General features: G+C 45.7%; 1 protein-coding gene across 8 annotated transcripts in view; it reads right to left on the bottom strand.

Moving 5' to 3' along the window:
• LOC137532765 (sodium- and chloride-dependent GABA transporter 3) overlaps nt 1-14,228 on the bottom strand; it is an 843,944-nt gene that overhangs the window by 349,265 nt on the left and 480,451 nt on the right. The window lies entirely within an intron of this gene.

The raw sequence follows: 14,228 nt of genomic DNA, 5'->3' as shown, positions 1-14,228 counted from the left end.
CGTCAGATCACCTCCCAAGTGCATTGGTGCATTGTTTACATCTGTTCTCTCCTCTAAACACCCACTAATTACCCATCAATCACCCCCTGTCACCACCTGTCACTGCTACCTATCAGATCAGACCCCTATCTGCCCCTAGGGCACCCAATCACCCACCCACACCCTCAGAATGCCCTCTGACCCCAGCCCTGATCACCTCGCCAGTGCATTTCTTGCATCTATTCCCCCCCTAATCACACCTTGAGACACCCATCAATCACCTCCTGTCAGCACCTGCACACCTACCCATCAGATCAGGCCCTAATTTGCCCCGTGTGGGCTCCTGATCACTCGGCCAAACCCTCAGATCCCCCTCAGACCCCATTCCGATCACCTCCCCAGTGCATTGATTGCATCTATTTTCCCCTCTAACCACCCCCTGAGACACCCATCAATCACCTCCCGTCACCCCCCCTAGCACTCCTATCCATCAGATCAGGCCCAATACAACCTGTCATCTAAGAGGCCACCCTGCTTATGACTGGTTCCACAAAATTCGCCCCCTCATAGACCACCTGTCATCAAAATTTGCAGATGCTTATACCCCTGAACAGTCATTTTGAGGCATTTGGTTTTAAGACTACTCCTCATGGTTTTGGGCCCCTAAAATGCCAGGGCAGTATAGGAACCCCACAAGTGACCCCATTTTAGAAAAAAAGACAGCCCAAGGTATTCCGTTAGGTGTATGACGAGTTCATAGAAGATTTAATTTTTTGTCAAAAGTTAGCAGAAATTGATTTTTATTGTTTTTTCACAAAGTGTCATTTTCCACTAACTTGCGACAAAAAATAAAATCTTCTATGAACTCACCATACACCTAACGGAATACCTTGGGGTGTCTTATGTGAGTTCCTATACTGCCCTGGCATTTTAGGGGCCCTAAACCGTGAGTAGTCTAGAAACCAAATGCCTCAAAATGACCCGTGAATCGGACGTTGGGCCCCTTAGCGCACCTAGGCTGCAAAAAAATGTCACACATGTGGTATCGCCGTACTCAGGAGAAGTAGTATAATGTGTTTTGGGGTGTATTTTTACACATACCCATGCTGGGTGGGAGAAGTATCTCTGTAAATGACATTTTTTTGATTTTTTTACACACAATTGTCCATTTACAGAGATATTTCTCCCACCTAGCATGGGTATGTGTAAAAATACACCCCAAAACACATTATACTACTTCTCCTGAGTACGGCAATACCACATGTGTGACACTTTTGCAGTCTAGGTGCGCTAAGGGGCCCAACGTCCTATTCACAGGTCATTTTGAGGTATTTGCTTTCCAGACTACTCCTCACGGTTTAGGGCCCCTAAAATGCCAGGGCAGTGTCGGAACCCCACAAGTGACCCCATTTTAGAAAGAAGACACCCCAAGGTATTCTGTTAGTAGTATGGTGAGTTCATAGAAGTTTTTATTTTTTTTGTCACAAGTTAGTGGAAAATGACACTTTGTGAAAAAAAAAAATCAAATTCCGCTAACTTGTGACAAAAAATAAAATCTTCTGTGAACTCACCATACTACTAACGGAATACCTTGGGGTGTCTTCTTTCTAAAATCAAACAAACAAACCAAGCACAGAACACTTATATCGCGCTTTTCTCCTGGCGGACTCAAAGCGCCAGAGCTGCAGCCACTAGGGCGCGCTCTACAGGCAGTAGCAGTGTTAGGGAGACTGGCCTAAGGTCTCCTACTGAATAGGTGCTGGCTTACTGAACAGGCAGAGCCGAGATTCGAACCCTGGTCTCCTGCATCAGAGGCAGAGCCCTTAACCATTACTCCATTCAGCCACTGGGGTAACTTGTGGGGTTCCTATACTGCCCTGGCATTTTAGGGGACCTAAACCGTGAGGAGTAGTCTAGAAACCAAATGCCTCAAAATGACCTGTGAAATCCTAAAGGTACTCATAGGATGTTGGGCCCCTTACCGCAGTTTTGCCGCCTGAGGCAAGTTTTGAAAAATATGCCAGCGGCGGGGTCGGACCCCCCTCTCCCTTGCCTGGGTCCCCCGATCTGCGCTCCCCTCCAGCTTTAACAACCCTGGCGTTCTATTGAGATCACCAGGGCGGCTGCGGGAGTTTTTTTTTTTAATAAAAAAAAAACTATTTCATGCAGCCAACTGAAAGTTGGCTGCATGAAAGCCCACTAGAGGGCGCTCCGGAGGCGTTCTTCTGATCGCCTCCGGCAAGCATAAGTAACAAGGAAGGCTGCAATGAGCAGCCTTCCTTGTTTGGCTTTCCTCGTCGCCATGGCGACAAGCGGAGTGACGTCATGGATGTCAGCCGACGTCCTGACGTCAGCCGCCTCCGATCCAGCCCTTAGCGCTGGCCGGAACTATTTGTTCCGGCTGCGCAGGGCTCGGGCGGCTGGGGGGACCCTCTTTCGCCGCTGCTCGCGGCGGATCGCCGCAGAGCGGCGGCGATCAGGCAGCACACGTGGCTGGCAAAGTGCCGGCTACGTGTGCTGCTTTTTATTTTATCAAAATCGGCCCAGCAGGGCCTGAGCGGCACCTCTGGCGGTAATGGACAAGCCGAGCTTGTCCATACCGCTAAGGTGGTTAAATGTAGCGTAAGCAGCCGACAGACAGTAAGAGGCACGGGCGGGGGATCACTCACCTTCCTCATTCCAACGTGCGCTCCACTGACGTCACTTCCTGCAACGCCGGCCACATACAATACTGTGGGCGGCGTTGAAGGAAGTGACGTCAGTGGAGCGCACGCTGGAACGAGGAGTGATCCCCCGCCCGTGCCTCTTACTGTCTGTCGGCTACTTACACTACATTTAAAGCTGGAGGGGAGCGCAGATCGGGGGACCCAGGCGAGGGAGGGGGGGTCCGACCCCCCCTCCCGCCACTAGGCCCAATACCCCCGTCCTGCCAGCTACCCCTCCAGCTCGGCGGCCGGCACCCCCGCACCCACGGGCGGGCGGATGCCACCCCTAGAACTTTGCCGCCTGAGGCAAAAGTTTCACCCCGCCTCATGAGCGGGCCGGCCCTGAGTAGAAGTTGTATAATGTGTTTTGTGGTGTATTTTTACACATACCCATGCTGAGTGGGAGAAATATCTCTGTAAATAGACAATTGTGTGTAAAAAAATCAAAAAATTGTCATTTACAGAGATATTTCTCCCACCCAGCGTGGGTATATGTAAAAATACACCACAAAACACATTATACTACTTCTCCTGAGTGTTATTATTTAAGTAGGCCTCAGTTATTTGGACTGAGTTAGTCAAAAAGGCTTGAGGAGCAGACCTGCCCTTTAAGGGCTCTTTCACATCAGAGCTTGCGTTGGAGAACGCTCAAAGCATACCTTTTGTTGTATGCGTTTTAATGCGTTTTGATATGCGTTGCACTGCAGTGAGTGTGCGTTTTTAATCCGTTTTCAATGCGTTACAGCACATAGAAAAATGCAGGTAATTTTTTTTTCTTTTAGCTTTCAACTTTCTACATTGTTCCTCTGTTGCATTCTGGCACTGATTGCCTGCGTTAACGGATTAAAAACGCATAGTGTGCGTTTTACATTGACTAACATTGTAACGCATAAAGCTAGCGTCGGCCGAAAAACTGCGCCTGGGTGCAGTGTAACTCAACGCACAAAAAGGCTGCGTTATATGTGAAAGCTAAAATGAAAGTCTATGGACTTTCATTTCACCTTGGGTAACGCAAACTTTACCCTTTGCGTTGAAACGCAGAAAATCTGCCCTAATGTGAAAGAGCCCTAAGGGATTTTCTCTTAATGAGAAAATCTGCAGTTCTGTCAGCAGACCTAGAACATACCAAGAAGCTGTTCTGTGGACAAGGCCGCAGGTCTCGCTGACCTCAGCTTGTACGCCACTGGAACAATAAACATCAGCCATATTTAATAAACATCCACATTCCAGTAAGTAAAGGAAAGGTGACATTAAATATTAATCGAGTGGGTGGGTATTATGACACCACGAGGTGGCCCAACCAATAGTCTGGTCTAGGGGAGGGCGAATATGATGTCACAGTTAACTCTTTCCTAGTCGGTATTAAAACGGAGGTGGGTGATCAGAGCTGACTCTGCTTCATACTTTCAAGCCCTCCATCTCTGACTTCTACTGACTGGAACCCAATTATTTCTCTAAGTATGTTCATTCCTTTCTGTAATCTGATATGATGTATGCTGTACATAGGTAGTCTAGTGTAACATAGAGTAGATATAAGAATACCTGACTAACTTCCGCAGGGGGTTAGGCAAGAGCGGTAACGCCAAGAAACATGAAGATCTGCTTTGCTTGCTAGGATAAGATGAACTGTATCTATCTGTATATCTGTTTTCTGAATAAACTCCGTAAACATTGAAGAAGCCTGAGAAAAGTCTATCTCCTGCTTGCTGTGTGAGGAGTCATGTTTGCAAACTCCTGCTGATGAGTTTGCTGGTGCCGGAGCAAAAGGTGGATATTACAATTGGTGCCGTGAACCCAGCTGCGCTGTCTAGCAGAAAAGGCAGGCAAGGACCGGGCCAGATGTCAGTCTGTTATCTAGTTTTCAAGATATTCCACAGCGACACAAGCGGAGTTGACGCGGACTGGAAAGAAAGCTTATCAAGAGAATAGGTGGTGTGTGGGAGGCCGCTAGAGAAGCCAACACACGGACTGCAATACGAGTGATGATCAGCGGCGAGTCATGGACCTGTTTTATTTGGATTGTAATGTACACGCAATCTAGCCGAACAAAGGATTCCGTGGTGAGGTATCCCAGGCAGAGGTTTTGAGCAAGTTACCTTCGGGACCGGAGAATCCGCTGAGAGAACGCTCAGTAAACGCTCACCGAGGTCCATCGACTCGTGGAAAGAACTTGCCGTCAGCTGATCGGATTGGAAGTCGGTACAAGTCTGTAGAGCCAGGCAAGTATAGCGTTTCATTTATTTGGTTTTGTAGCAATGTTTGTGGTCTGTTATATATTGACAGTGTTTTTTTCTACAGCTGTGTGTTATCTTTCTGTGTTATGCTGGTAGCAGCGTATATAGTTTCGGTTTCTCTCTGGGCAGTTAGGGGGAGGAATAGAGAGGAAATGTTGGTGTACGAGAGCCACATATGTGGCACTTTTTTGCACCCTAACTGCGCTAAGGGGCCCAAAGTCCAATGAGTACCTTTAGGATTTCACAGGTCATTTTGAGAAATTTGGTTTCAAGACTACTCCTCACGGTTTAGGGCCCCTAAAATGCCAGGGCAGTACATGAACCCCACAAGTGACCCCATTTTAGAAAGAAGACACCCCAAGGTATTCTGTTAGTGGTATGGTGAGTTCATAGAAGATTTTTTTTTTGTCACAAGTTAGCGGAAATTGATTTTTATTGTTTTTTTTTATCAAGTGTCAATTTCCGCTAACTTGTGACAAAAAAAAAACCTTCTATGAACTCACCATACTCCTAACAGAATACCTTGTGGCGTTGTCTTTCTAAAATGGGGTCACTTGTGGGGTTCCTAAACTGCCCTGGCATTTTAGGGGCCCTAAACCGTGAGGCATAGTCCTGAAACCAAATGTCTCAAAACGACCTGTGAAATCCTAAAGGTACTCATTGGACTTTGGGCCCCTTAGCGCAGTTAGGGTGCAAAAAAGTGCCACACATGTGGTATCGCTGTACTCAGGAGAAGTAGTATAATGTGTTTTTGGGTGTATTTTTACACATACCCATGCTGGGTAGGAGAAATCTCTCTGTAAATGAACAATTGTGTGTAAAAAAAAATCAAAACATTGTCATTTACAGAGATATTTCTCCAACCCAGCATAGGTATGTGTAAAAATACACCCTAAAACACATTATACTACTTCTCCTGAGTACGGCAATACCACATGTGTGGCACTTTTTTGCAGCCTAACTGCGCTAAGGGGCCCACAGTCCAATGAGCACCTTTAGGCTTTACAGGGGTGCTTACAATTTAGCAACCCCCAAAATGCCAGGACAGTAAACACACCCCACAAATGACCCCATTTTGGAAAGCAGACGCTTCAAGGTATTCAGAGATGGGCATGGTGAGTCCGTGGCAGATTTCATTTTTTTTTTTTGTCACAAGTTAGCAGAAATGGAAACTTTTTTTTTTGGTCTCAAAGTGTCATTTTCCGCTTACTTGTGACAAAAAATAAAATCTTCTATGAACTCACCATGTCTCTCAGTGAATACTTTGGAATGTCTTCTTTCCAAAATGGGGTCATTTGGGGGGTATTTATACTATCCTGGAATTTTAGCACCTCATGAAACATGACAGGTGCTCAGAAAAGTTGGAGATGCTTCAAAATGGGAAAATTCACTGTTTGCACCATAGCTTGTAAACGCTATAACTTTTACCCAAACCAATAAATATAGACTAAATGTTTTTTTTTTTATCAAAGACATGTAGCACAATACATTTGGACAAAAATGTATATAGAAATATTACTTTATTTGACAAATTTTATCACAGAAAGTTAAAAAAAAATCATTTTTTTGACAAAATTCATGGATTTTTTTCATGAATATAATAAAAACTAAAAATCTCAGCAGCAATCAAATAGCACCAAAAGAAAGCTGTATTAGTGACAAGAAAAGGAGGGAAAATTCATTTAGATAGTAGGTAGTATAACCGAGCAATAAACCGTTAAATCTGCAGTGGTCTGAATGGAAAAAAAGGCTCTGGTCCTTAAGGGGTAGAAAGACTGTGGTCCTCAAGTGGTTAATCCCTCTCTGGTTGCACAGGGAGGCAGAGGTGGCACAGGGGAACTGAAGGTGAAACAAGGAGACAGAAGAAGGCACAAATAGAGACAGAAGGAGTCATAGAGGGATAGAGGGACACACAAAAAGGTGAGCAAAGGTAGCACAGGGGGACTGAAGGTGGCACTAAGGGGACAAATGGAGCCACAAGGGTACAGGAGACACAAATACCCATGGGGGGCATGGCTTTGTTCGACAGGCATGGCTTTGTTCAGTGGTGGGTTTTTTGTTTGGGGGTGTGGCTTAATCAGGGGCATGGCACCCCCCAGGACTAATGGCACTCCAGGCAGTGGCCTGGAATGTCTATGCCTAAAAACACATCTGGTGTAATCGAAAATTGCGCAAAAGGTGGATCAGTGCAACACCAGGCCGCCTCCGAATGGCCTCCAATCAGAGATGCGCTGAGCCCCCCCAGGAACTACAAACGCACCTTGAACCCAAACAGAAGCTCTGCATTTACACCAAAAGCATGGCTGTTAAGTGGGAGCAGCTGACCAAAAACTAATTAAATTAGTACATAGCAAGGAAATGAGCAGCGCTACTTAAAGCGGAATATAACCCTGCATTTCAACTTTGCTCTAAAACATTATTTACAGTATATTATATGCAACCAGCATTTTTTTTTTTACTAGACCAGCATTGGAAGGGTTACACAGGGCTTTAAAGTCCCTAGAGATTTCTGCAACCGAATCCGAACTTGAGTTAGATACTTTTTGTTTACAAATGTGTTTATTATGACTCATCTCTCTCACTGAGAAGGAGCTTGGAGGACAGCCAAAGAGATGTATCTATTGATAAACAGTTACACACTAACTAAATAGAATGTAACCATCTGAATGTCTGCACGGAACTTAAAACCTCTGTGTTTAACCCTTCCAATGCTGGTCTAGTAAAAAAAAATGCTTTTTGCATATAATATGCTGTAAATAATGTTTTAGAGCAAAGTTGAAATGCAGGGTTATATTCCGCTTTAAAAACAGACTAGTGCCTACCTGCAAAAGAGTGCAAGCCCCACTTGTGGGGTCGAATACACACCGAGCATACACATGACCTGTCTACCAATGGAGGATGTTGGTTTCCTGTAACAGCTTGCATGCAACCAGGGGCGGCGCCAGGGGGGTGCTTGGGGGTGCTCGAGCACCCCCTAGAATTGTCCAAGCACCCCCAAAGCACCCCCTGGAGTGAACTGACTTCAGGCGTCTGAAAGACGCCAAGTCAGTTCACACAGCGGCAGCACGGAGCAGCAGGCAGGGCTACGGTAAGATGGCCGCCAGGAGCCCTGTTCTGCAGACTTCGAGTCTGCAGTGCATGGCTTCGGGCGGCCATTTTCCCGTAGCCCTGCTCTCTGCATGCAGGCAGGAAGTCTCGTCGTGACGTCGGGAAGGAAGAGGATCGTGGGCGCGCGGGCGCTGCGCGCCACAATGAGGTCGGGACTCGGGACAGGAGGTCGGGAAAGAAGGTCTTCTGGCTGTAGGTGAGTAAATGGGTTTTTCTTTTCTTTTTCAGGTGATGCTGATTGTGCATATTGGGGTCATATCTGCTACGGATTGTGCATATTGGGGTCATATCTGCTACGGATTGTGCATATTGGGGTCATATCTGCTACGGATTGTGCATATTGGGGTCATTTCTGCTACCGATTGTGCATATTGGGGTCATTTCTGCTACCGATTGTGCATATTGGGGTCATTTCTGCTACCGATTGTGCATATTGGGGTCATTTCTGCTACCGACTGTGCATATTGGGGTCATTTCTGCTACCGATTGTGCATATTGGGGTCATATCTGCTACGGATTGTGCATATTGGAGTCATATCTGCTACCGATTGTGCATATTGGGGTCATATCTGCTACCGATTGTGCATATTGGGGTCATATCTGCTACCGATTGTGCATATTGGGGTCATATCTGCTACCGATTGTGCATATTGGGGTCATATCTGCTACAGATTGTGCATATTGGGGTCATATCTGCTACAGATTGTGCATATTGGGGTCATTTCTGCTACGGATTGTGCATATTGGGGTCATTTCTGCTACGGATTGTGCATATTGGGGTCATATCTGCTACCGATTGTGCATATTGGGGCCATATCTGCTACCGATTGTGCATATTGGGGCCATATCTGCTACCGATTGTGCATATTAGGACCATATCTGCCACCGATTGTGCATATTGGGACCATATCTGCCACCGATTGTGCATATTGGGACCATATCTGCCACCGATTGTGCATATTGGGACCATATCTGCTACCGATTGTGCATATTGGGACCATATCTGCTACCGATTGTGCATATTGGGACCATATCTGATAACGATTGTGCATATTGGGGCCATATCTGATAACGATTGTGCATATTGGGGCCATATCTGATAACGATTGTGCATATTGGGGCCATATCTGATAACGATTGTGCATATTGGGGTCATATCTGCTACCGATTGTGCATATTGGGGCCATATCTGATAACGATTGTGCATATTGGGGCCATATCTGATAACGATTGTGCATATTGGGGCCATATCTGATAACGATTGTGCATATTGGGGCCATATCTGATAACGATTGTGCATATTGGGGCCATATCTGATAACGATTGTGCATATTGGGGTCATATCTGCTACCGACTGTGCATATTGGAGCCATATCTGATAACGATTGTGCATATTGGGGTCATTGGACGTGTTTTTTGTTAAAATCTGCTCACACTACGTGTATTTTCTTGAGAAAACCTGCACAATTATGTGAATTTTCTGGGAAAAGGGTCACCAAAACTTGGGCCCTCTGTCTTTGCGTTGCACTTTTAAAGGGAACCCGAGGTGAGAATAATATTGAGGCTGCCATATTTATCTCCCTTTAAGCAATACCAGTTGCCTGGCTGCCGTGCTGGTCCTCTGCCTCTTATTCTTTCAACCATAGACCCTGAACAAGCATGCAGCAGGTCAGGGGTTTCTGACAATATTGTCAGAACTGACAAGATTAGCTGCATGGCTTGTTTCTGGTGTAATTCAGTTCACTACTACAGCCAAATAGATCAGCAGGGCTGCCAGGCAACTAGTATTGTTTAAAAGGAAATAAATATGGCAGCCACCATATCACTCTCACCCTGGGTTCACTTTAAATTACAGTTAGCCCCGCCCTCATCCGGTCATGACCACGCCCATTTTTTCGCCGCGTTGTAGCCACCCCCATTGTTTGCCGCGGCGCGCTTTGCGCGCCACAGGTCGTCAGCTCCCCCGGAAATTGGTCCAGCACCTGCATAGCACCCCCTAAAAAAATTTCCTGGAGCCGCCACTGCATGCAACCTATTAACTACTCATCCCTCCCACTGCGAAGAAGTCAATCCTCCATGGGAGGGGACTAGTTAGTGTTAGGCCCCTCCCATGGAGGATTGACTTCTTCACAGTGGGAGGGATGAGTACTTAATAGGTTGCATGCAAGCTGTTACAGGAAACCAACACCCTCCAGTGGTAGACAGGTCATGTGTATGCTCGGTGTGTATTCGACCCCACAAGTGGGGCTTGCACTCTTTTGCAGGTAGGCACTAGTCTGTTTTTAAGTAGCGCTGCTCATTTCCTTGCTATGTACATCTGGTGTGGTGACTAGGCAAGAACCTGAAATTATGACGCCTGCAGGCAAGTACATACTGCACTGAATGGGAAACCCTGCCCTCATTAAAGCCGAATGAAACCTAATATTTCTTCTTTGTTCTAATAGATTATTTACAGCAAATTATATACAACCAGCATTTTTTTTAACTAGAACAGCATTCAAAGTGTTACAAACAGGACTAATGCTGGGTACACACAATACGATTTACCGCTCGATTAGCGGGATCGATCGATTATTTCCGACATATTCGATCAGGTTTCGATCGATACAGCCGTCGATTGTGCATGTTAAGAATGCAAGATCGACGGCTGTATCGATCGAAACCCGATCGAACATGTTGGAAATAATCGATTGATCCCGCTGATCGAGCGGGAAATCGCATTGTGTGTACCCAGCATTAGGAGTTCCGAAGTGCAGATAATGTTATCTTGTATTCAATTATATTAAGTGAGGAATGTAAATAAACACTTCTCTGACATTGCAGGCTCTGCTGAACAAAGTTAGAGAATCAGGAAGCATTTATGCTTACCTTAGAACATGAATAAAGCAGTTATAAATAAAATGCAAAGTCAGCTCTCAGAGAAAAAAAAAGTGTACTTTGGAAATGTATAATTTCTAAATGAATAATAATACTTATGCACAAAAGCAAATATGATAACGGTATGGCATATAAAAAGTAGGAAAACAAGTTTTTATTGAATACTAGCTGATGACCCGGCCTTGCCCGGGTATGTATTTGGCTGGGGCTGACTTTTGTGCCCACTTTTCTAACCCTAACATACAAACACTCAATGACCAACTTTATGAGCTTTGGGGTCTTTGGCATCAATAATTTGTATATTCCCATAGAAATTAAACAAATGAGATTGGCTATGTGGGGCTGTGCCCCTCTCCAGCATTTGAACCACAGTCACCCAATGACCAACTGTAGCAGGTTTGAGGCATCTGCTATTAACAGTGTAAAAATGGCAGCAATTTAAATATTCCCCTTGAAAATCAACAGGTGAATTTTGATTGGCTATTATAGGCTACACCCTCTTCCCTGAATAATAATCTCAGTCACCCAGTGACCATCTGTGCAAAGTTTGAGAACCCTGCCCTAAACAGTGTAAGAAGGGTTGCAGTTTACATTTTCCCAGTGAAACCTGGATACACAGTCACTCACTGACCAAGTTTGTGAGTTTTGGAGTCCTTGGCATCAAAAATTTGTATTTTCCCAGTGAAACAAAACAAATCTGATTGTCTGTTTGTGGCTCCGCCCCCTTTTCTGAATTTGAACCCCAGTGACACAATAACCAACTGTACCAGGTTTGAGGCTTGTGCCATTAACAGTGCAAGAATGGCAGCAATTTTAATATGCCCCTTGAAAATCAACAGGTGATTTTTGATTGGCTTTTTTAGGCTACACCCACTTTTCTGAATATTAATCCCAGCCACCCAGTAACCAGCTGTGCAAAGTTTGAGGACCCTGCCATTAACAGTGAAGAATGGCTGCAGTTTACATTATTCCAGGGAAATCTGTTTTTGACTCCACCCACTTTTTGTAACCTTGACACACAGTCACTCAATGATCAAGTTTGTGAGCTTTCGGGTTCCTGGCATCAAAATTGTGTGAATGGAAGCTCCATCCTTAAGTGAATTAGAACCCCAGGCACTTAATGACTGACTGTAGCAGATTTGAGGCCTCTGCCATTTCAATACTTCCCTTGAAAATCAATAGGTGAATTTTGATTGGCTGTTGTAGGCTCCACCCACATTTCTGAATATTAATTCCAGTCACCCAGTGACCAACTGTGTCAAGTTTAGGGACCCTGCCATGTAAAAAATTAGTTGTTGGCACCGCCCACTTTTTCTAACCTTGACATACAGGCACTCAATTACCATGTTTATGAGCTTTGGGGTCCTTGGTATCAATAATTTGTATATTCCCATTGAAATTAACAAATCTGATTGGCTTTTTGTGACTCTGGCCCTTTCTGATTTTGAACCCCAGTCACCCAGTGACCGACTGTACCAGGTTTAAGGCATCTGCTATTAACAGTGTAAGAATGGCATCAATTTAAATATTCCCCTTGAAAATCAACATGTGAATTTTGACTGGCTGTTGTAGGCGCCACCCATTTTCCTGAATATTAATCCCAGGCACCCAGTGACCAACTGTGCAAAGTTCGAGAACACTGCCATTAACGGTGCAAGAATGGCTGTGTAACAATTGTGGAACTTTCTCCGTGATCAGCGCACAACGCGTGCGCTGACACGGCGGAAATCCTCCACAAGCGTGTAATTGCAGGCACCCAGCAAAAGGTGCTGCGCACCTGTAGAGAGAAAATCTTGTCGGCAGATGGCGCTGGGGAGTGCAGAGGAACCAATCCTCTGTATCTCCACAAATGCCACACAGGAATTGTACGAAGCGCAGAACGCAATCGCAAGAGAGGCGATTGCGAATGAGAACGAGCAAAGGGACAGGTTGTATGTGTGTGCGCCAATCCAGTCGCCACCCCGCGACCACGCACACACAACAGCAGATATGGAATAGAATCGCGAGAGGTGCGATCGCCAGACGTGACACAAGGCAGATGAGAATAGAATACGAGGGTAGCAAAGGCACAGCAAATAATACAATGAGAAGATGAGGAAAATAAAAAACGCTAGCTAACCGTGAACACCGCACTCATTCGCAAAAGTGCACGCGGTTATGCGCGGTCTCCACGTGATAAGCACAATAGAGACAAGCACGCCTAACTAACCATCGACAGACAAACATGAAACAGGGGACGCGAACACTTGCTTAACGGTTACCTCACCGAGCCTCCAGCAAGCGGTCGTAGCAGACAAGACAGACACACGAAAACAGGGACAAGCGAGAGATAGGATCCACAGCACTAGCGAAAAGTGGCTAGCGCGATCCAGGTACAGAGTAGCAGAACAGAAGGATCCATAGCACTAGCGAAAAGTGGCTAGCGCGATCCCAGGAGACAGAACAGAAGGATCCACAGCGCTAGCGAAAAGTGGCTAGCGCGATCCCAGGAGACAGAACAGAAGGATCCACAGCGCTAGCGAAAAAAAGTGGCTAGCGCGATCCAGAGAGGCAGAACAGAAGAGATAGCTGGTAGCAACCGCTGCACCAGCTATACTCCAAGAACAGAGATCAGAACCATTTCCTGTCGACCACCGTTGGGACAGGACAATGGCAACAGACAAACAAAACAGATAAACAACCCTAACTGCCCTAGGGAAATCTGCCTAGCACAGTTTCCAGGAATTACTTTAAGCTGATCTTCAAACAGAGTGTAAGGCTGACACCCCACCAGGAGTGTTACATAGGACGAAATCCTTATGACCAGCGAAGCATTGTGGGAAAGACATGGTACTTATAGTACACGCCTCCAATGAATGTGGCCAGGCAATTTGCATGACAACGTATGCAAATTCCTCTGCAAGCACAAGCTGCAAAACTGACAGAAGCTCTTCTTTCCAGAGTCCTGCAGCATGCAAACCTACACAATGGTCAAAAGGCTGCCTGCCTGCACAGGCAGCTGAGCAAATCATCACAGACTGCAGTTTATATTTTCCCAGTGAAATTTGTTTTTGGCTTCACCCACTTTTTGTAACCTGGACACACAGTCACTCAATGATGACCAAGGCTGTTTGTGGCCCCGCCCCTTTAGTGAATTTGGACCCCGGTCACCCAATGACTGACTGTAGCAAGTTTGAAGCCTCTGCTATTAACAGTGTAAGAATGGCAGCAGTTTAAATATTCCCCTTGAAAATCAATAAGGTGAGATTTGATTGGCTGTTGTAGGCTCCACCCACTTTCCTGAATCTTAATCTCATTCACCCAGTGACCAAGTGTGCCAAGTTTG

The sequence above is a fragment of the Hyperolius riggenbachi genome, chromosome 9 (assembly GCF_040937935.1).
Source record: "Hyperolius riggenbachi isolate aHypRig1 chromosome 9, aHypRig1.pri, whole genome shotgun sequence".
In the NCBI taxonomy this organism is placed as follows: domain Eukaryota; kingdom Metazoa; phylum Chordata; class Amphibia; order Anura; family Hyperoliidae; genus Hyperolius; species Hyperolius riggenbachi.
The sequence above is the reverse complement of the archived record's forward strand: the minus strand, read 5'-3'. Positions and strand labels throughout refer to the sequence as shown.